Raw genomic sequence first — 19,155 nt, forward strand, 5'->3', positions numbered from 1 at the left:
CCCGGACGAGCCCATTGAAATGTTGTGTTGCCTAAATTTTGCTTGAGTTCCTGGTGTTAACTAGTGCAGCTCTAACATTGCCTTAACCTATCATTCTGCACATTTTGTGTGCCAATGGCTGTGTTGAGTAGTGGTATAATTCCCTCTTAGGGTGCGAAAACTCTCGTTTTTAAAAACCAGAAAATGCCCAAAGTTCCTGTCATTTTAAATGAAATTTGAAGCTTCTGCACTGTGTCTCCCAGCTTTAAAATGCTTTAAAAAATTCAACCAAATTCCATCCATGCTTTAAGGTGATCTACATAGACCTTTTGGGATTATTTTTACAGTGAGACCTTCCACTTCATGGCTCGTTGGTCTAGGGGTATGATTCTCGCTTAGGGTGCGAGAGTCCCGGGTTCAAATCCCGGACGAGCCCTCTTAAAGAGTCCTAACAGTGTTGAATACCTGTTACCCACTAAAACTCTATACTGCACTCTGTTTGTTTGAAACCCTTTTGTCTAAGATTTTGGTTGTTAATGCCGTTTTGGTGTAAGGCATGCAGTTCTCGCTTTGGGTGTCAACAGGTCCTTGCATATAATGTGTCAAAGAATAAGGACACGGACTAAGGTCCATACGTTTTCAGTTCACACGTTGTTATGGGTGTGTCCATCTACTATTCATACTTCAAAAGAATTTAGCACATTTATTGGTCTAGCGCTATGATACTCGCTTGGGTACGGGAGGTCCAGGTTCACAACTGGGACAAAACAATTTATTAGTTTTTGTTGAGTTGATGTTTTTTATTGAATTTCTGGTCTTTTTTATAGCCACTCTTTATATTGACCTATTTGTGTGCATGGTTTTGGTACTGTTGGCTTGTTGGTCTAGTGGTATGATTCTCGCTTCGGGTGTGAGAGGTCCCGGGTTCAAATCCCGGACAAGCCCAATGACTGCTTCCATAAAATTCTGCTTAGATTTTGTGAAAAAGGTCTTTTTAAATATGAAGTCAAAACTTCGGAGGTTTGCCTCCCAGTTTCAAATGCCTTAAATTAATCTGCCAAATTCTATAAAATTTTTTTGTGCTTTACAGTCATCTACCCTGAAGAGCTTGGATTAATTTGACAACATGACAGTTGTTGTAGGCTCGTCAGTCTAGGGTTATGATTCTAGCTATGGCTGTTAGACCTCCCCATTCATATCCTGAATTAGTTTTTTTGTTTGTTGTTTAATTCCTACTACCACTAATATTTTCTAGTGCAACTCTGATCACTTGTCTGGACTCTTTTGTCTTGAGATTTTGGCTGTTAATACCTTTTTGGTGTGGAGCTATGACTCACGCTTTGGGGGAATCCAGGTCCTGGATTCAAATTTTGTACAAGCCTAATTGCACCCTTCAGAGTAGACAATCATTTAACAATATTTGGCTAAACAGGTTATTCCGAACAAAAAGTTTCTGTGCAATGACGCTTTGGTGATCTAGGCTCAGTGGTCTAGGGGTTTTCTGTTCAGATTAGATGCAAGAAGTCTGACGTTCAATCATGTAAACCAAGAAATATTGTTTATCTATTGACCATGCAATTGGTTTGGATTTTATTATTGAAGCAATACACAGGTGCAAGTTTAAGACAGTCAGAATGGCCGAGCGGTTTAAGGCGCCAGACTCAAGGTGAAATTCTATCTGATTACTTGGGCTTTCTGGTCTCCCAATGGAGGCGTGGGTTCAAATCCCACTTCTGACATGCTCTGTTTTTGCTCCAATTAATATAGACAGAGAAACAGAAAAATGTATTGAGCAGTCAGAGCCGCTGTGTAGATTTTGCCTCTCTATGCCTAAAACTACATGTTGTAAAATGACAAAGACTACTTCATCAATGATCTGATGTCATCTGCAGAGTTTGTATCTATTGTTATCTAAGATATACAGAGTTTGGTAACATGCACGTTAGTGTCAGAATATAGAATGCAACTTGGTCAAATTTTTGGTTTCAGTATATCTAGAGCTCATAAGTAAAAGAGGTGTTAACGCTTGGCTCGTTGGTCTAGGGGTATGATTCTCGCTTTGGGTGCGAGAGGTCCCGGGTTCAAATCCCGGATGAGCCCATTGAAATGTTTGTGTTGCCTAAATGTTTTGCTTGAGTTCCTGGTGTTAACTAGTGCAGCTCTTAACATTGCCTTTAACCTATCATTCTGCACATTTTGTGTGCCAATGGCTTGTTGATGTAGTGGTATAATTCCCTCTTAGGGTGCGAAAACTCTCGTTTTTAAAAACCAGAAAATGCCCAAAGTTCCTGTCATTTTAAATGAAATTTGAAGCTTCTGCACTGTGTCTCCCAGGTTAAAATGCTTTAAATTCAAATGCTAAAAATTCAACCAAATTCTATCCATCATTATGTGCCCTAAGGTGATCTACAAAGACCTTTTTTTTTTTTTTTTACAGTGTGACCTTACCGTTCACGGCTCGTTGGTCTATAATTCTCCCTTAGGGTGCGAGAGCTCCTGAGTTCAAATCCTGGACGAGCCCTCTTAAATATTCTAACAGTGTTGAATGCCTGTTATCTTTAATACTCTCTAGTGCAACTCTATTAATTTGTTTGAACCCTTATGATTTTGCTTGTTAATGCATTGTTGGTGTAGGGCTATGGTTCTCGCTTTGGGTGCAATAGGTCCTGCAGGGAATTGTCAGAATAATGGACATGACAAAGTGATATGTTTTCAATTTCAACGTTGTTATATGTGTGCCCATCTACTATTCCTACTTCAAAAAGTTTTAGCACTTGGATTATTGGTCTAGGGTTATGATACTCGATGTGGGTGTGAGAGGTCCCAGGTTCACGACTTGGACAAGACCATTCAATAGGTTTTGTTGATTTAATGTTTTTTTTATTGAATTTCTGGTCTTTTTTTACAGCCACTCTTTAAACTGACAGGTAGCAGGTGACACGCTGAGCTTGGAGGGTTTGGAGGTGAGGAGTTCAGGCACAATGGTATTGAACGCAGAGCTGAAGTCCACAAACAGAATCCTTGCGTAGGTTCCCAGGCGGTCGAGATGTTGCAGGATGTAATGCAGCCCCATATTCACTACATCATCTACCGACCTGTTTGCCCGGTAGGCAAACTGCAGGGGCTCCAGCATGTGTCTCGTGATGTTCTTCAGATGGGCTAAAACCAGGCGTTCAAAGGATTTCATGACCACAGACGTCAAGGCAACAGGTCTGTGGTCATTCAGTCTAGTGATGGTGGGTTTCTTGGGGACCGGAAGAATGGTGGAGCGTTTAAAGCAAGTGGGAACTTCACACATTGTCTCTGGGGTGGGGTGCGTAAGGGGTGTGAATATGTCCTTCTCAAACCTGCAGTGGAAGGTGTTTAGATCTTCTGCCAGGTCTTTGTTTGCTGCAAACGGGGGTGGGGGTCGTCTGTAGCTGGTGAACTCTCGCAGGCCTGTCCAGACTGACGCAGGGTCGTTGGCTGAGAAACGTTCTGTCAGTTTCTCAGAGTAGCTTCTTGTCTGCTCTAGGGGTAGGTTCCATGGTGTAATGGTTAGCACTCTGGACTCTGAATCCAGCGATCCGAGTTCAAATCTCGGTGGGACCTTTGCTGAATGTCAATAAGCAGTTTCCTTAAATTGAATTACACATGTTTTGCAATTAAAAGATGCTTATTGTGGGCTCCATGGTTTAACGGTTAACAATCGGCACTCTAAATCCAGTGATCACAGTTCAACCCTCAGTGGGAAGCCGTGTTCAAGCTTATTGTTTGAAGCTTAAGCGAAATATGTAATCCACTCATTCATATGTTGGCAGAATGTTATGTTTTGGTGGAATTCCTGGTGTTATCTAGTGCCGCTCTTTACATGCCTTTGACCTATCATTCTGCACATTTGGGTGCCAATGGGTTGTTAATGTAGTTGCATAATTCCCTCTTGATGTAGTTGTTGATGTTGTTACAAAATCCACAAAGTTCCAGTTAGCTTCTGTAATAGTTTGACAATGTTTTGCTATTAAGGTCATTTTTAATAAAATTTGAAGCTTCTGCACTGTGTCTCCCAGCTTTAAAATGCTTTAAAAAATTCAACCAAATTCCATCCATGCTTTAAGGTGATCTACATAGACCTTTTGGGATTATTTTTACAGTGAGACCTTCCACTTCATGGCTCGTTGGTCTAGGGGTATGATTCTCGCTTAGGGTGCGAGAGGTCCCGGGTTCAAATCCCGGACGAGCCCTCTTAAAAGTCCTAACAGTGTTGAATACCTGTTACCACTAAAACTCTATACTGCAACTCTGTTTGTTTGAACCCTTTTGTCTTAAGATTTTGGTTGTTAATGCCTTTTTGGTGCAAGGCTGCAGTTCTCGCTTTGGGTGCAACAGGTCCTGCATATAATTGTCAGAATAATGGACACGACTAAGTCATACGTTTTCAGTTTCAACGTTGTTATGGGTGTGTCCATCTACTATTCATACTTCAAAAAGAATTTAGCACATTTATTGGTCTAGCGCTATGATACTCGCTTGGGTACGGGAGGTCCAGGTTCACAACTGGGACAAAACAATTTATTAGTTTTTGTTGAGTTGATGTTTTTTATTGAATTTCTGGTCTTTTTTTATAGCCACTCTTTATATTGACCTATTTGTGTGCATGGTTTTGGTACTGTTGGCTTGTTGGTCTAGTGGTATGATTCTCGCTTCGGGTGTGAGAGGTCCCGGGTTCAAATCCCGGACAAGCCCAATGACTGCTTCCATAAAATTCTGCTTAGATTTTGTGAAAAAGGTCTTTTTAAATATGAAGTCAAAACTTCGGAGGTTTGCCTCCCAGTTTCAAATGCCTTAAATTAATCTGCCAAATTTTATAAATTTTTTTTGTGCTTTACAGTCATCTACCCTGAAGAGCTTGGATTAATTTGACAACATGACAGTTGTTGTAGGCTCGTCAGTCTAGGGTTATGATTCTAGCTATGGCTGTTAAACCTCCCTATTCATATCCTGAACTAGTTTTTTTTGTTTGTTGTTTAATTCCTACTACCACTAATATTTTCTAGTGCAACTCTGATCACTTGTCTGGACTCTTTTGTCTTGAGATTTTGGCTGTCAATACCTTTTTGGTGTGGAGCTATGACTCACGCTTTGGGGGAATCCAGGTCCTGGATTCAAATTTTGTACAAGCCTAATTGCACCCTTCAGAGTAGACAATCATTTAACAATATTTGGCTAAACAGGTTATTCCGAACAAAAAGTTTCTGTGCAATGACGCTTTGGTGATCTAGGCTCAGTGGTCTAGGGGTTTTCTGTTCAGATTAGATGCAAGAAGTCTGACGTTCAATCATGTAAACCAAGAAATATTGTTTATCTATTGACCATGCAATTGGTTTAGATTTTATTATTGAAGCAATACACAGGTGCAAGTTTAAGACAGTCAGAATGGCCGAGCGGTTTAAGGCGCCAGACTCAAGGTGAAATTCTTTCTGATTACTTGGGCTTTCTGGTCTCCCAATGGAGGCGTGGGTTCAAATCCCACTTCTGACATGCTCTGATTTTGCTCCAATTAATATAGACAGAGAAACAGAAAAATGTATTGAGCAGTCAGAGCCGCTGTGTAGATTTTGCCTCTCTATGCCTTAAACTACATGTTGTAAAGTGACAAAGACTACTTCATCAATGATCTGATGTCATCTGCAGAGTTTGTATCTATTGTTATCTAAGATATACAGAGTTTGGTAACATGCACGTTAGTGTCAGAATATAGAATGCAACTTGGTCAAATTTTTGGTTTCAGTATATGTAGAGCTCATAAGTAAAAGAGGTGTTAACGCTTGGCTCGTTGGTCTAGGGGTATGATTCTCGCTTTGGGTGCGAGAGGTCCCGGGTTCAAATCCCGGACGAGCCCATTGAAATGTTTGTGTTGCCTAAATGTTTTGCTTGAGTTCCTGGTGTTAACTAGTGCAGCTCTTAACATTGCCTTTAACCTATCATTCTGCACATTTTGTGTGCCAATGGCTTGTTGATGTAGTGGTATAATTCCCTCTTAGTGTGCGAAAACTCTTGTTTGCTTGTTAATGCATTGTTGGTGTAGGGCTATGGTTCTCGCTTTGGGTGCAATAGGTCCTGCAGGGAATTGTCAGAATAATGGACATGACAAAGTGATATGTTTTCAATTTCAACGTTGTTATATGTGTGCCCATCTACTATTCCTACTTCAAAAAGTTTTAGCACTTGGATTATTGGTCTAGGGTTATGATACTCGATGTGGGTGTGAGAGGTCCCAGGTTCACGACTTGGACAAGACCATTCAATAGGTTTTGTTGATTTAATGTTTTTTTTATTGAATTTCTGGTCTTTTTTTACAGCCACTCTTTAAACTGACAGGTAGCAGGTGACACGCTGAGCTTGGAGGGTTTGGAGGTGAGGAGTTCAGGCACAATGGTATTGAACGCAGAGCTGAAGTCCACAAACAGAATCCTTGCGTAGGTTCCCAGGCGGTCGAGATGTTGCAGGATGTAATGCAGCCCCATATTCACTACATCATCTACCGACCTGTTTGCCCGGTAGGCAAACTGCAGGGGCTCCAGCATGTGTCTCGTGATGTTCTTCAGATGGGCTAAAACCAGGCGTTCAAAGGATTTCATGACCACAGACGTCAAGGCAACAGGTCTGTGGTCATTCAGTCTAGTGATGGTGGGTTTCTTGGGGACCGGAAGAATGGTGGAGTGTTTGAAGCAAGTGGGAACTTCACACATTGTCTCTGGGGTGGGGTGCGTAAGGGGTGTGAATATGTCCTTCTCAAACCTGCAGTGGAAGGTGTTTAGATCTTCTGCCAGGTCTTTGTTTGCTGCAAACGGGGGTGGGGGTCGTCTATAGCTGGTGAACTCTCGCAGGCCTGTCCAGACTGACGCAGGGTCATTGGCTGAGAAACATTCTGTCAGTTTCTCAGAGTAGCTTCTTGTCTGCTCTAGGGGTAGGTTCCATGGTGTAATGGTTAGCACTCTGGACTCTGAATCCAGCGATCCGAGTTCAAATCTCGGTGGGACCTTTGCTGAATGTCAATAAGCAGTTTCCTTAAATTGAATTACAAATGTTTTGCAATTCAAAGCTCTCAAAAGATGCTTATTGTGGGCTCCATGGTTTAACGGTTAACAATCGGCACTCTAAATCCAGTGATCACAGTTCAAACCTCAGTGGGAAGCCGTGTTCAAGCTTATTGTTTGAAGCTTAAGCGAAATATGTAATCCACTCATTCATATGTTGGCAGAATGTTATGTTTTGGTGGAATTCCTGGTGTTATCTAGTGCCGCTCTTTACATGCCTTTGACCTATCATTCTGCACATTTGGGTGCCAATGGGTTGTTAATGTAGTTGCATAATTCCCTCTTGATGTATTTGTTGATGTTGTTACAAAATCCACAAAGTTCCAGTTAGCTTCTGTAATAGTTTGACAATGTTTTGCTATTAAGGTCATTTTTAATAAAATTTGAAGCTTCTGCACTGTGTCTCCCAGGTTTAAAATGCTTTAAAAAATTCAACCAAATTCCATCCATGCTTTAAGGTGATCTACATAGACCTTTTGGGATTATTTTTACAGAGAGACCTTCCACTTCATGGCTCGTTGGTCTAGGGGTATGATTCTCGCTTAGGGTGCGAGAGGTCCCGGGTTCAAATCCCGGACGAGCCCTCTTAAGAGTCCTAACAGTGTTGAATACCTGTTACCACTAAAACTCTATACTGCAACTCTGTTTGTTTGAACCCTTTTGTCTTAAGATTTTGGTTGTTAATGCCTTTTTGGTGTAAGGCTGCAGTTCTCGCTTTGGGTGCAACAGGTCCTGCATATAATTGTCAGAATAATGGACACGACTAAGTCATACGTTTTCAGTTTCAACGTTGTTATGGGTGTGTCCATCTACTATTCATACTTCAAAAAGAATTTAGCACATTTATTGGTCTAGCGCTATGATACTCGCTTGGGTACGGGAGGTCCAGGTTCACAACTGGGACAAAACAATTTATTAGTTTTTGTTGAGTTGATGTTTTTTATTGAATTTCTGGTCTTTTTTTATAGCCACTCTTTATATTGACCTATTTGTGTGCATGGTTTTGGTACTGTTGGCTTGTTGGTCTAGTGGTATGATTCTCGCTTCGGGTGTGAGAGGTCCCGGGTTCAAATCCCGGACAAGCCCAATGACTGCTTCCATAAAATTCTGCTTAGATTTTGTGAAAAAGGTCTTTTTAAATATGAAGTCAAAACTTCGGAGGTTTGCCTCCCAGTTTCAAATGCCTTAAATTAATCTGCCAAATTCTATAAAATTTTTTTGTGCTTTACAGTCATCTACCCTGAAGAGCTTGGATTAATTTGACAACATGACAGTTGTTGTAGGCTCGTCAGTCTAGGGTTATGATTCTAGCTATGGCTGTTAGACCTCCCCATTCATATCCTGAATTAGTTTTTTTTGTTTGTTGTTTAATTCCTACTACCACTAATATTTTCTAGTGCAACTCTGATCACTTGTCTGGACTCTTTTGTCTTGAGATTTTGGCTGTTAATACCTTTTTGGTGTGGAGCTATGACTCACGCTTTGGGGGAATCCAGGTCCTGGATTCAAATTTTGTACAAGCCTAATTGCACCCTTCAGAGTAGACAATCATTTAACAATATTTGGCTAAACAGGTTATTCCGAACAAAAAGTTTCTGTGCAATGACGCTTTGGTGATCTAGGCTCAGTGGTCTAGGGGTTTTCTGTTCAGATTAGATGCAAGAAGTCTGACGTTCAATCATGTAAACCAAGAAATATTGTTTATCTATTGACCATGCAATTGGTTTGGATTTTATTATTGAAGCAATACACAGGTGCAAGTTTAAGACAGTCAGAATGGCCGAGCGGTTTAAGGCGCCAGACTCAAGGTGAAATTCTTTCTGATTACTTGGGCTTTCTGGTCTCCCAATGGAGGCGTGGGTTCAAATCCCACTTCTGACATGCTCTGTTTTTGCTCCAATTAATATAGACAGAGAAACAGAAAAATGTATTGAGCAGTCAGAGCCGCTGTGTAGATTTTGCCTCTCTATGCCTAAAACTACATGTTGTAAAGTGACAAAGACTACTTCATCAATGATCTGATGTCATCTGCAGAGTTTGTATCTATTGTTATCTAAGATATACAGAGTTTGGTAACATGCACGTTAGTGTCAGAATATAGAATGCAACTTGGTCAAATTTTTGGTTTCAGTATATCTAGAGCTCATAAGTAAAAGAGGTGTTAACGCTTGGCTCGTTGGTCTAGGGGTATGATTCTCGCTTTGGGTGCGAGAGGTCCCGGGTTCAAATCCCGGACGAGCCCATTGAAATGTTTGTGTTGCCTAAATGTTTTGCTTGAGTTCCTGGTGTTAACTAGTGCAGCTCTTAACATTGCCTTTAACCTATCATTCTGCACATTTTGTGTGCCAATGGCTTGTTGATGTAGTGGTATAATTCCCTCTTAGGGTGCGAAAACTCTCGTTTTTAAAAACCAGAAAATGCCCAAAGTTCCTGTCATTTTAAATGAAATTTGAAGCTTCTGCACTGTGTCTCCCAGGTTAAAATGCTTTAAATTCAAACGCTAAAAATTCAACCAAATTCTATCCATCATTATGTGCCCTAAGGTGATCTACAAAGACCTTTTTTTTTTTTTTTACAGTGTGACCTTACCGTTCACGGCTCGTTGGTCTATAATTCTCCCTTAGGGTGCGAGAGCTCCTGAGTTCAAATCCTGGACGAGCCCTCTTAAATATTCTAACAGTGTTGAATGCCTGTTATCTTTAATACTCTCTAGTGCAACTCTATTAATTTGTTTGAACCCTTATGATTTTGCTTGTTAATGCATTGTTGGTGTAGGGCTATGGTTCTCGCTTTGGGTGCAATAGGTCCTGCAGGGAATTGTCAGAATAATGGACATGACAAAGTGATATGTTTTCAATTTCAACGTTGTTATATGTGTGCCCATCTACTATTCCTACTTCAAAAAGTTTTAGCACTTGGATTATTGGTCTAGGGTTATGATACTCGATGTGGGTGTGAGAGGTCCCAGGTTCACGACTTGGACAAGACCATTCAATAGGTTTTGTTGATTTAATGTTTTTTTTATTGAATTTCTGGTCTTTTTTTACAGCCACTCTTTAAACTGACAGGTAGCAGGTGACACGCTGAGCTTGGAGGGTTTGGAGGTGAGGAGTTCAGGCACAATGGTATTGAACGCAGAGCTGAAGTCCACAAACAGAATCCTTGCGTAGGTTCCCAGGCGGTCGAGATGTTGCAGGATGTAATGCAGCCCCATATTCACTACATCATCTACCGACCTGTTTGCCCGGTAGGCAAACTGCAGGGGCTCCAGCATGTGTCTCGTGATGTTCTTCAGATGGGCTAAAACCAGGCGTTCAAAGGATTTCATGACCACAGACGTCAAGGCAACAGGTCTGTGGTCATTCAGTCTAGTGATGGTGGGTTTCTTGGGGACCGGAAGAATGGTGGAGTGTTTGAAGCAAGTGGGAACTTCACACATTGTCTCTGGGGTGGGGTGCGTAAGGGGTGTGAATATGTCCTTCTCAAACCTGCAGTGGAAGGTGTTTAGATCTTCTGCCAGGTCTTTGTTTGCTGCAAACGGGGGTGGGGGTCGTCTGTAGCTGGTGAACTCTCGCAGGCCTGTCCAGACTGACGCAGGGTCGTTGGCTGAGAAACGTTCTGTCAGTTTCTCAGAGTAGCTTCTTGTCTGCTCTAGGGGTAGGTTCCATGGTGTAATGGTTAGCACTCTGGACTCTGAATCCAGCGATCCGAGTTCAAATCTCGGTGGGACCTTTGCTGAATGTCAATAAGCAGTTTCCTTAAATTGAATTACACATGTTTTGCAATTAAAAGATGCTTATTGTGGGCTCCATGGTTTAACGGTTAACAATCGGCACTCTAAATCCAGTGATCACAGTTCAACCCTCAGTGGGAAGCCGTGTTCAAGCTTATTGTTTGAAGCTTAAGCGAAATATGTAATCCACTCATTCATATGTTGGCAGAATGTTATGTTTTGGTGGAATTCCTGGTGTTATCTAGTGCCGCTCTTTACATGCCTTTGACCTATCATTCTGCACATTTGGGTGCCAATGGGTTGTTAATGTAGTTGCATAATTCCCTCTTGATGTAGTTGTTGATGTTGTTACAAAATCCACAAAGTTCCAGTTAGCTTCTGTAATAGTTTGACAATGTTTTGCTATTAAGGTCATTTTTAATAAAATTTGAAGCTTCTGCACTGTGTCTCCCAGGTTTAAAATGCTTTAAAAAATTCAACCAAATTCCATCCATGCTTTAAGGTGATCTACATAGACCTTTTGGGATTATTTTTACAGTGAGACCTTCCACTTCATGGCTCGTTGGTCTAGGGGTATGATTCTCGCTTAGGGTGCGAGAGGTCCCGGGTTCAAATCCCGGACGAGCCCTCTTAAAAGTCCTAACAGTGTTGAATACCTGTTACCACTAAAACTCTATACTGCAACTCTGTTTGTTTGAACCCTTTTGTCTTAAGATTTTGGTTGTTAATGCCTTTTTGGTGTAAGGCTGCAGTTCTCGCTTTGGGTGCAACAGGTCCTGCATATAATTGTCAGAATAATGGACACGACTAAGTCATACGTTTTCAGTTTCAACGTTGTTATGGGTGTGTCCATCTACTATTCATACTTCAAAAAGAATTTAGCACATTTATTGGTCTAGCGCTATGATACTCGCTTGGGTACGGGAGGTCCAGGTTCACAACTGGGACAAAACAATTTATTAGTTTTTGTTGAGTTGATGTTTTTTATTGAATTTCTGGTCTTTTTTTATAGCCACTCTTTATATTGACCTATTTGTGTGCATGGTTTTGGTACTGTTGGCTTGTTGGTCTAGTGGTATGATTCTCGCTTCGGGTGTGAGAGGTCCCGGGTTCAAATCCCGGACAAGCCCAATGACTGCTTCCATAAAATTCTGCTTAGATTTTGTGAAAAAGGTCTTTTTAAATATGAAGTCAAAACTTCGGAGGTTTGCCTCCCAGTTTCAAATGCCTTAAATTAATCTGCCAAATTCTATAAATTTTTTTTGTGCTTTACAGTCATCTACCCTGAAGAGCTTGGATTAATTTGACAACATGACAGTTGTTGTAGGCTCGTCAGTCTAGGGTTATGATTCTAGCTATGGCTGTTAAACCTCCCCATTCATATCCTGAACTAGTTTTTTTTGTTTGTTGTTTAATTCCTACTACCACTAATATTTTCTAGTGCAACTCTGATCACTTGTCTGGACTCTTTTGTCTTGAGATTTTGGCTGTCAATACCTTTTTGGTGTGGAGCTATGACTCACGCTTTGGGGGAATCCAGGTCCTGGATTCAAATTTTGTACAAGCCTAATTGCACCCTTCAGAGTAGACAATCATTTAACAATATTTGGCTAAACAGGTTATTCCGAACAAAAAGTTTCTGTGCAATGACGCTTTGGTGATCTAGGCTCAGTGGTCTAGGGGTTTTCTGTTCAGATTAGATGCAAGAAGTCTGACGTTCAATCATGTAAACCAAGAAATATTGTTTATCTATTGACCATGCAATTGGTTTAGATTTTATTATTGAAGCAATACACAGGTGCAAGTTTAAGACAGTCAGAATGGCCGAGCGGTTTAAGGCGCCAGACTCAAGGTGAAATTCTTTCTGATTACTTGGGCTTTCTGGTCTCCCAATGGAGGCGTGGGTTCAAATCCCACTTCTGACATGCTCTGATTTTGCTCCAATTAATATAGACAGAGAAACAGAAAAATGTATTGAGCAGTCAGAGCCGCTGTGTAGATTTTGCCTCTCTATGCCTTAAACTACATGTTGTAAAGTGACAAAGACTACTTCATCAATGATCTGATGTCATCTGCAGAGTTTGTATCTATTGTTATCTAAGATATACAGAGTTTGGTAACATGCACGTTAGTGTCAGAATATAGAATGCAACTTGGTCAAATTTTTGGTTTCAGTATATGTAGAGCTCATAAGTAAAAGAGGTGTTAACGCTTGGCTCGTTGGTCTAGGGGTATGATTCTCGCTTTGGGTGCGAGAGGTCCCGGGTTCAAATCCCGGACGAGCCCATTGAAATGTTTGTGTTGCCTAAATGTTTTGCTTGAGTTCCTGGTGTTAACTAGTGCAGCTCTTAACATTGCCTTTAACCTATCATTCTGCACATTTTGTGTGCCAATGGCTTGTTGATGTAGTGGTATAATTCCCTCTTAGTGTGCGAAAACTCTCGTTTGCTTGTTAATGCATTGTTGGTGTAGGGCTATGGTTCTCGCTTTGGGTGCAATAGGTCCTGCAGGGAATTGTCAGAATAATGGACATGACAAAGTGATATGTTTTCAATTTCAACGTTGTTATATGTGTGCCCATCTACTATTCCTACTTCAAAAAGTTTTAGCACTTGGATTATTGGTCTAGGGTTATGATACTCGATGTGGGTGTGAGAGGTCCCAGGTTCACGACTTGGACAAGACCATTCAATAGGTTTTGTTGATTTAATGTTTTTTTTATTGAATTTCTGGTCTTTTTTTACAGCCACTCTTTAAACTGACAGGTAGCAGGTGACACGCTGAGCTTGGAGGGTTTGGAGGTGAGGAGTTCAGGCACAATGGTATTGAACGCAGAGCTGAAGTCCACAAACAGAATCCTTGCGTAGGTTCCCAGGCGGTCGAGATGTTGCAGGATGTAATGCAGCCCCATATTCACTACATCATCTACCGACCTGTTTGCCCGGTAGGCAAACTGCAGGGGCTCCAGCATGTGTCTCGTGATGTTCTTCAGATGGGCTAAAACCAGGCGTTCAAAGGATTTCATGACCACAGACGTCAAGGCAACAGGTCTGTGGTCATTCAGTCTAGTGATGGTGGGTTTCTTGGGGACCGGAAGAATGGTGGAGTGTTTGAAGCAAGTGGGAACTTCACACATTGTCTCTGGGGTGGGGTGCGTAAGGGGTGTGAATATGTCCTTCTCAAACCTGCAGTGGAAGGTGTTTAGATCTTCTGCCAGGTCTTTGTTTGCTGCAAACGGGGGTGGGGGTCGTCTATAGCTGGTGAACTCTCGCAGGCCTGTCCAGACTGACGCAGGGTCATTGGCTGAGAAACATTCTGTCAGTTTCTCAGAGTAGCTTCTTGTCTGCTCTAGGGGTAGGTTCCATGGTGTAATGGTTAGCACTCTGGACTCTGAATCCAGCGATCCGAGTTCAAATCTCGGTGGGACCTTTGCTGAATGTCAATAAGCAGTTTCCTTAAATTGAATTACACATGTTTTGCAATTAAAAGATGCTTATTGTGGGCTCCATGGTTTAACGGTTAACAATCGGCACTCTAAATCCAGTGATCACAGTTCAACCCTCAGTGGGAAGCCGTGTTCAAGCTTATTGTTTGAAGCTTAAGCGAAATATGTAATCCACTCATTCATATGTTGGCAGAATGTTATGTTTTGGTGGAATTCCTGGTGTTATCTAGTGCCGCTCTTTACATGCCTTTGACCTATCATTCTGCACATTTGGGTGCCAATGGGTTGTTAATGTAGTTGCATAATTCCCTCTTGATGTAGTTGTTGATGTTGTTACAAAATCCACAAAGTTCCAGTTAGCTTCTGTAATAGTTTGACAATGTTTTGCTATTAAGGTCATTTTTAATAAAATTTGAAGCTTCTGCACTGTGTCTCCCAGGTTTAAAATGCTTTAAAAAATTCAACCAAATTCCATCCATGCTTTAAGGTGATCTACATAGACCTTTTGGGATTATTTTTACAGTGAGACCTTCCACTTCATGGCTCGTTGGTCTAGGGGTATGATTCTCGCTTAGGGTGCGAGAGGTCCCGGGTTCAAATCCCGGACGAGCCCTCTTAAAAGTCCTAACAGTGTTGAATACCTGTTACCACTAAAACTCTATACTGCAACTCTGTTTGTTTGAACCCTTTTGTCTTAAGATTTTGGTTGTTAATGCCTTTTTGGTGTAAGGCTGCAGTTCTCGCTTTGGGTGCAACAGGTCCTGCATATAATTGTCAGAATAATGGACACGACTAAGTCATACGTTTTCAGTTTCAACGTTGTTATGGGTGTGTCCATCTACTATTCATACTTCAAAAAGAATTTAGCACATTTATTGGTCTAGCGCTATGATACTCGCTTGGGTACGGGAGGTCCAGGTTCACAACTGGGACAAAACAATTTATTAGTTTTTGTTGAGTTGATGTTTTTTATTGAATTTCTGGTCTTTTTTTATAGCCACTCTTTATATTGACCTATTTGTGTGCATGGTTTTGGTACTGTTGGCTTGTTGGTCTAGTGGTATGATTCTCGCTTCGGGTGTGAGAGGTCCCGGGTTCAAATCCCGGACAAGCCCAATGACTGCTTCCATAAAATTCTGCTTAGATTTTGTGAAAAAGGTCTTTTTAAATATGAAGTCAAAACTTCGGAGGTTTGCCTCCCAGTTTCAAATGCCTTAAATTAATCTGCCAAATTCTATAAATTTTTTTGTGCTTTACAGTCATCTACCCTGAAGAGCTTGGATTAATTTGACAACATGACAGTTGTTGTAGGCTCGTCAGTTTAGGGTTATGATTCTAGCTAAGGCTGTTACACCTCCCCATTCATATCCTGAATTAGTTTTTTTTGTTTGTTGTTTAATTCCTACTACCACTAATATTTTCTAGTGCAACTCTGATCACTTGTCTGGACTCTTTTGTCTTGAGATTTTGGCTGTCAATACCTTTTTGGTGTGGAGCTATGACTCACGCTTTGGGGGAATCCAGGTCCTGGATTCAAATTTTGTACAAGCCTAATTGCACCCTTCAGAGTAGACAATCATTTAACAATATTTGGCTAAACAGGTTATTCCGAACAAAAAGTTTCTGTGCAATGACGCTTTGGTGATCTAGGCTCAGTGGTCTAGGGGTTTTCTGTTCAGATTAGATGCAAGAAGTCTGACGTTCAATCATGTAAACCAAGAAATATTGTTTATCTATTGACCATGCAATTGGTTTAGATTTTATTATTGAAGCAATACACAGGTGCAAGTTTAAGACAGTCAGAATGGCCGAGCGGTTTAAGGCGCCAGACTCAAGGTGAAATTCTATCTGATTACTTGGGCTTTCTGGTCTCCCAATGGAGGCGTGGGTTCAAATCCCACTTCTGACATGCTCTGTTTTTGCTCCAATTAATATAGACAGAGAAACAGAAAAATGTATTGAGCAGTCAGAGCCGCTGTGTAGATTTTGCCTCTCTATGCCTAAAACTACATGTTGTAAAGTGACAAAGACTACTTCATCAATGATCTGATGTCATCTGCAGAGTTTGTATCTATTGTTATCTAAGATATACAGAGTTTGGTAACATGCACGTTAGTGTCAGAATATAGAATGCAACTTGGTCAAATTTTTGGTTTCAGTATATCTAGAGCTCATAAGTAAAAGAGGTGTTAACGCTTGGCTCGTTGGTCTAGGGGTATGATTCTCGCTTTGGGTGCGAGAGGTCCCGGGTTCAAATCCCGGACGAGCCCATTCAAATGTTTGTGTTGCCTAAATGTTTTGCTTGAGTTCCTGGTGTTAACTAGTGCAGCTCTTAACATTGCCTTTAACCTATCATTCTGCACATTTTGTGTGCCAATGGCTTGTTGATGTAGTGGTATAATTCCCTCTTAGGGTGCGAAAACTCTCGTTTTTAAAAACCAGAAAATGCCCAAAGTTCCTGTCATTTTAAATGAAATTTGAAGCTTCTGCACTGTGTCTCCCAGGTTAAAATGCTTTAAATTCAAACGCTAAAAATTCAACCAAATTCTATCCATCATTATGTGCCCTAAGGTGATCTACAAAGACCTTTTTTTTTTTTTTCACAGTGTGACCTTACCGTTCACGGCTCGTTGGTCTATAATTCTCCCTTAGGGTGCGAGAGCTCCTGAGTTCAAATCCTGGACGAGCCCTCTTAAATATTCTAACAGTGTTGAATGCCTGTTATCTTTAATACTCTCTAGTGCAACTCTATTAATTTGTTTGAACCCTTATGATTTTGCTTGTTAATGCATTGTTGGTGTAGGGCTATGGTTCTCGCTTTGGGTGCAATAGGTCCTGCAGGGAATTGTCAGAATAATGGACATGACAAAGTGATATGTTTTCAATTTCAACGTTGTTATATGTGTGCCCATCTACTATTCCTACTTCAAAAAGTTTTAGCACTTGGATTATTGGTCTAGGGTTATGATACTCGATGTGGGTGTGAGAGGTCCCAGGTTCACGACTTGGACAAGACCATTCAATAGGTTTTGTTGATTTAATGTTTTTTTTATTGAATTTCTGGTCTTTTTTTACAGCCACTCTTTAAACTGACAGGTAGCAGGTGACACGCTGAGCTTGGAGGGTTTGGAGGTGAGGAGTTCAGGCACAATGGTATTGAACGCAGAGCTGAAGTCCACAAACAGAATCCTTGCGTAGGTTCCCAGGCGGTCGAGATGTTGCAGGATGTAATGCAGCCCCATATTCACTACATCATCTACCGACCTGTTTGCCCGGTAGGCAAACTGCAGGGGCTCCAGCATGTGTCTCGTGATGTTCTTCAGATTGGCTAAAACCAGGCGTTCAAAGGATTTCATGACCACAGACGTCAAGGCAACAGGTCTGTGGTCATTCAGTCTAGTGATGGTGGGTTTCTTGGGGACCGGAAGAATGGTGGAGCGTTTGAAGCAAGTGGGAACTTCACACATTGTCTCTGGGGTGGGGTGCGTAAGGGGTGTGAATATGTCCTTCTCAAACCTGCAGTGGAAGGTGTTTAGATCTTCTGCCAGGTCTTTGTTTGCTGCAAACGGGGGTGGGGGTCGTCTGTAGCTGGTGAACTCTCGCAGGCCTGTCCAGACTGATGCAGGGTCGTTGGCTGAGAAACGTTCTGTCAGTTTCTCAGAGTAGCTTCTTGTCTGCTCCAGGGGTAGGTTCCATGGTGTAATGGTTAGCACTCTGGACTCTGAATCCAGCGATCCGAGTTCAAATCTCGGTGGGACCTATGCTGAATGTCAATAAGCAGTTTCCTTAAATTGAATTACACATGTTTTGCAATTCAAAGCTGTCAAAAGATGCTTATTGTGGGCTCCATGGTTTAACGGTTAACAATCGGCACTCTAAATCCAGTGATCACAGTTCAACCCTCAGTGGGAAGCCGTGTTCAAGCTTATTGTTTGAAGCTTAAGCGAAATATGTAATCCACTCATTCATATGTTGGCAGAATGTTATGTTTTGGTGGAATTCCTGGTGTTATCTAGTGCCGCTCTTTACATGCCTTTGACCTATCATTCTGCACATTTGGGTGCCAATGGGTTGTTATTGTAGTTGCATAATTCCCTCTTGATGTAGTTGTTGATATTGTTACAAAATCCACAAAGTTCCAGTTAGCTTCTGTAATAGTTTGACAATGTTTTGCTATTAAGGTCATTTTTAATTAAATTTGAAGCTTCTGCACTGTGTCTCCCAGGTTTAAAATGCTTTAAAAAATTCAACCAAATTCCATCCATCATTATGTGCTTTAAGGTGATCTACATAGACCTTTTGGGATTATTTTTACAGTGAGACCTTCCACTTGATGGCTAGTTGGTCTAGGGGTATGATTCTCGCTTAGGGTGCGAGAGGTCCCGGGTTCAAATCCCGGACGAGCCCTCTTAAAAGCCCTAACAGTGTTGAATACCTGTTACCACTAAAACTCTATACTGCAACTCTGTTTGTTTGAACCCTTTTGTCTTAAGATTTTGGTTGTTAATGCCTTGTTGGTGTAAGGCTGCAGTTCTCGCTTTGGGTGCAACAGGTCCTGCATATAATTGTCAGAATAATGGACACGACTAAGTCATACGTTTTCAGTTTCAACGTTGTTATGGGTGTGTCCATCTACTATTCATACTTCAAAAAGAATTTAGCACATTTATTGGTCTAGTGCTATGATACTCGCTTGGGTACGGGAGGTCCAGGTTCACAACTGGGACAAAACAATTTATTAGTTTTTGTTGAGTTGATGTTTTTTATTGAATTTCTGGTCTTTCTTTATAGCCACTCTTTATATTGACTTATTTGTGTGCATGGCTATGGTACTGTTGGCTTGTTGGTCTAGTGGTATGATTCTCGCTTCGGGTGTGAGAGGTCCCGGGTTCAAATCCCGGACAAGCCCAATGACTGCTTCC

The 19,155-nt window shown here is 41.3% G+C and overlaps 27 non-coding genes across 27 annotated transcripts; all 27 read left to right on the forward strand.

Annotated features, from left to right (window-relative positions):
• The first annotated feature begins 344 nt into the window (after positions 1-344).
• Positions 345-415, forward strand: trnap-agg (transfer RNA proline (anticodon AGG)). The gene has a single exon. It is a non-coding gene; the product is annotated as a tRNA-Pro (tRNA).
• A 437-nt stretch (positions 416-852) lies between these two features.
• Positions 853-924, forward strand: trnap-cgg (transfer RNA proline (anticodon CGG)). Its single transcript has one exon. It is a non-coding gene; the product is annotated as a tRNA-Pro (tRNA).
• A 683-nt stretch (positions 925-1,607) lies between these two features.
• Positions 1,608-1,718, forward strand: trnal-caa (transfer RNA leucine (anticodon CAA)). The gene is made up of 2 exons: positions 1,608-1,645; positions 1,673-1,718. It is a non-coding gene; the product is annotated as a tRNA-Leu (tRNA).
• A 289-nt stretch (positions 1,719-2,007) lies between these two features.
• trnap-ugg (transfer RNA proline (anticodon UGG)) lies at positions 2,008-2,079 on the forward strand. Its single transcript has one exon. It is a non-coding gene; the product is annotated as a tRNA-Pro (tRNA).
• A 1,419-nt stretch (positions 2,080-3,498) lies between these two features.
• Positions 3,499-3,570, forward strand: trnaq-cug (transfer RNA glutamine (anticodon CUG)). The gene has a single exon. It is a non-coding gene; the product is annotated as a tRNA-Gln (tRNA).
• Positions 3,571-4,127: 557 nt separating this feature from the next.
• Positions 4,128-4,199, forward strand: trnap-agg (transfer RNA proline (anticodon AGG)). Its single transcript has one exon. It is a non-coding gene; the product is annotated as a tRNA-Pro (tRNA).
• Positions 4,200-4,629: 430 nt separating this feature from the next.
• trnap-cgg (transfer RNA proline (anticodon CGG)) lies at positions 4,630-4,701 on the forward strand. Its single transcript has one exon. It is a non-coding gene; the product is annotated as a tRNA-Pro (tRNA).
• A 684-nt stretch (positions 4,702-5,385) lies between these two features.
• On the forward strand, positions 5,386-5,496 carry trnal-caa (transfer RNA leucine (anticodon CAA)). The gene is made up of 2 exons: positions 5,386-5,423; positions 5,451-5,496. It is a non-coding gene; the product is annotated as a tRNA-Leu (tRNA).
• Positions 5,497-5,785: 289 nt separating this feature from the next.
• trnap-ugg (transfer RNA proline (anticodon UGG)) lies at positions 5,786-5,857 on the forward strand. The gene has a single exon. It is a non-coding gene; the product is annotated as a tRNA-Pro (tRNA).
• Positions 5,858-6,928: 1,071 nt separating this feature from the next.
• Positions 6,929-7,000, forward strand: trnaq-cug (transfer RNA glutamine (anticodon CUG)). Its single transcript has one exon. It is a non-coding gene; the product is annotated as a tRNA-Gln (tRNA).
• A 567-nt stretch (positions 7,001-7,567) lies between these two features.
• On the forward strand, positions 7,568-7,639 carry trnap-agg (transfer RNA proline (anticodon AGG)). The gene has a single exon. It is a non-coding gene; the product is annotated as a tRNA-Pro (tRNA).
• A 430-nt stretch (positions 7,640-8,069) lies between these two features.
• trnap-cgg (transfer RNA proline (anticodon CGG)) lies at positions 8,070-8,141 on the forward strand. The gene has a single exon. It is a non-coding gene; the product is annotated as a tRNA-Pro (tRNA).
• A 684-nt stretch (positions 8,142-8,825) lies between these two features.
• On the forward strand, positions 8,826-8,936 carry trnal-caa (transfer RNA leucine (anticodon CAA)). The gene is made up of 2 exons: positions 8,826-8,863; positions 8,891-8,936. It is a non-coding gene; the product is annotated as a tRNA-Leu (tRNA).
• A 289-nt stretch (positions 8,937-9,225) lies between these two features.
• trnap-ugg (transfer RNA proline (anticodon UGG)) lies at positions 9,226-9,297 on the forward strand. The gene has a single exon. It is a non-coding gene; the product is annotated as a tRNA-Pro (tRNA).
• A 1,418-nt stretch (positions 9,298-10,715) lies between these two features.
• trnaq-cug (transfer RNA glutamine (anticodon CUG)) lies at positions 10,716-10,787 on the forward strand. Its single transcript has one exon. It is a non-coding gene; the product is annotated as a tRNA-Gln (tRNA).
• A 557-nt stretch (positions 10,788-11,344) lies between these two features.
• Positions 11,345-11,416, forward strand: trnap-agg (transfer RNA proline (anticodon AGG)). The gene has a single exon. It is a non-coding gene; the product is annotated as a tRNA-Pro (tRNA).
• A 430-nt stretch (positions 11,417-11,846) lies between these two features.
• On the forward strand, positions 11,847-11,918 carry trnap-cgg (transfer RNA proline (anticodon CGG)). Its single transcript has one exon. It is a non-coding gene; the product is annotated as a tRNA-Pro (tRNA).
• A 684-nt stretch (positions 11,919-12,602) lies between these two features.
• trnal-caa (transfer RNA leucine (anticodon CAA)) lies at positions 12,603-12,713 on the forward strand. Its single transcript has 2 exons — positions 12,603-12,640; positions 12,668-12,713. It is a non-coding gene; the product is annotated as a tRNA-Leu (tRNA).
• A 289-nt stretch (positions 12,714-13,002) lies between these two features.
• Positions 13,003-13,074, forward strand: trnap-ugg (transfer RNA proline (anticodon UGG)). Its single transcript has one exon. It is a non-coding gene; the product is annotated as a tRNA-Pro (tRNA).
• A 1,071-nt stretch (positions 13,075-14,145) lies between these two features.
• Positions 14,146-14,217, forward strand: trnaq-cug (transfer RNA glutamine (anticodon CUG)). The gene has a single exon. It is a non-coding gene; the product is annotated as a tRNA-Gln (tRNA).
• Positions 14,218-14,774: 557 nt separating this feature from the next.
• trnap-agg (transfer RNA proline (anticodon AGG)) lies at positions 14,775-14,846 on the forward strand. Its single transcript has one exon. It is a non-coding gene; the product is annotated as a tRNA-Pro (tRNA).
• Positions 14,847-15,276: 430 nt separating this feature from the next.
• Positions 15,277-15,348, forward strand: trnap-cgg (transfer RNA proline (anticodon CGG)). Its single transcript has one exon. It is a non-coding gene; the product is annotated as a tRNA-Pro (tRNA).
• Positions 15,349-16,031: 683 nt separating this feature from the next.
• On the forward strand, positions 16,032-16,142 carry trnal-caa (transfer RNA leucine (anticodon CAA)). The gene is made up of 2 exons: positions 16,032-16,069; positions 16,097-16,142. It is a non-coding gene; the product is annotated as a tRNA-Leu (tRNA).
• A 289-nt stretch (positions 16,143-16,431) lies between these two features.
• Positions 16,432-16,503, forward strand: trnap-ugg (transfer RNA proline (anticodon UGG)). The gene has a single exon. It is a non-coding gene; the product is annotated as a tRNA-Pro (tRNA).
• A 1,418-nt stretch (positions 16,504-17,921) lies between these two features.
• Positions 17,922-17,993, forward strand: trnaq-cug (transfer RNA glutamine (anticodon CUG)). Its single transcript has one exon. It is a non-coding gene; the product is annotated as a tRNA-Gln (tRNA).
• A 575-nt stretch (positions 17,994-18,568) lies between these two features.
• Positions 18,569-18,640, forward strand: trnap-agg (transfer RNA proline (anticodon AGG)). The gene has a single exon. It is a non-coding gene; the product is annotated as a tRNA-Pro (tRNA).
• A 430-nt stretch (positions 18,641-19,070) lies between these two features.
• Positions 19,071-19,142, forward strand: trnap-cgg (transfer RNA proline (anticodon CGG)). Its single transcript has one exon. It is a non-coding gene; the product is annotated as a tRNA-Pro (tRNA).
• The last annotated feature ends 13 nt before the right edge of the window (positions 19,143-19,155 follow it).

The sequence above is a fragment of the Denticeps clupeoides genome, chromosome 20 (genome assembly GCF_900700375.1).
Source record: "Denticeps clupeoides chromosome 20, fDenClu1.1, whole genome shotgun sequence".
Lineage (NCBI taxonomy): Eukaryota > Metazoa > Chordata > Actinopteri > Clupeiformes > Denticipitidae > Denticeps > Denticeps clupeoides.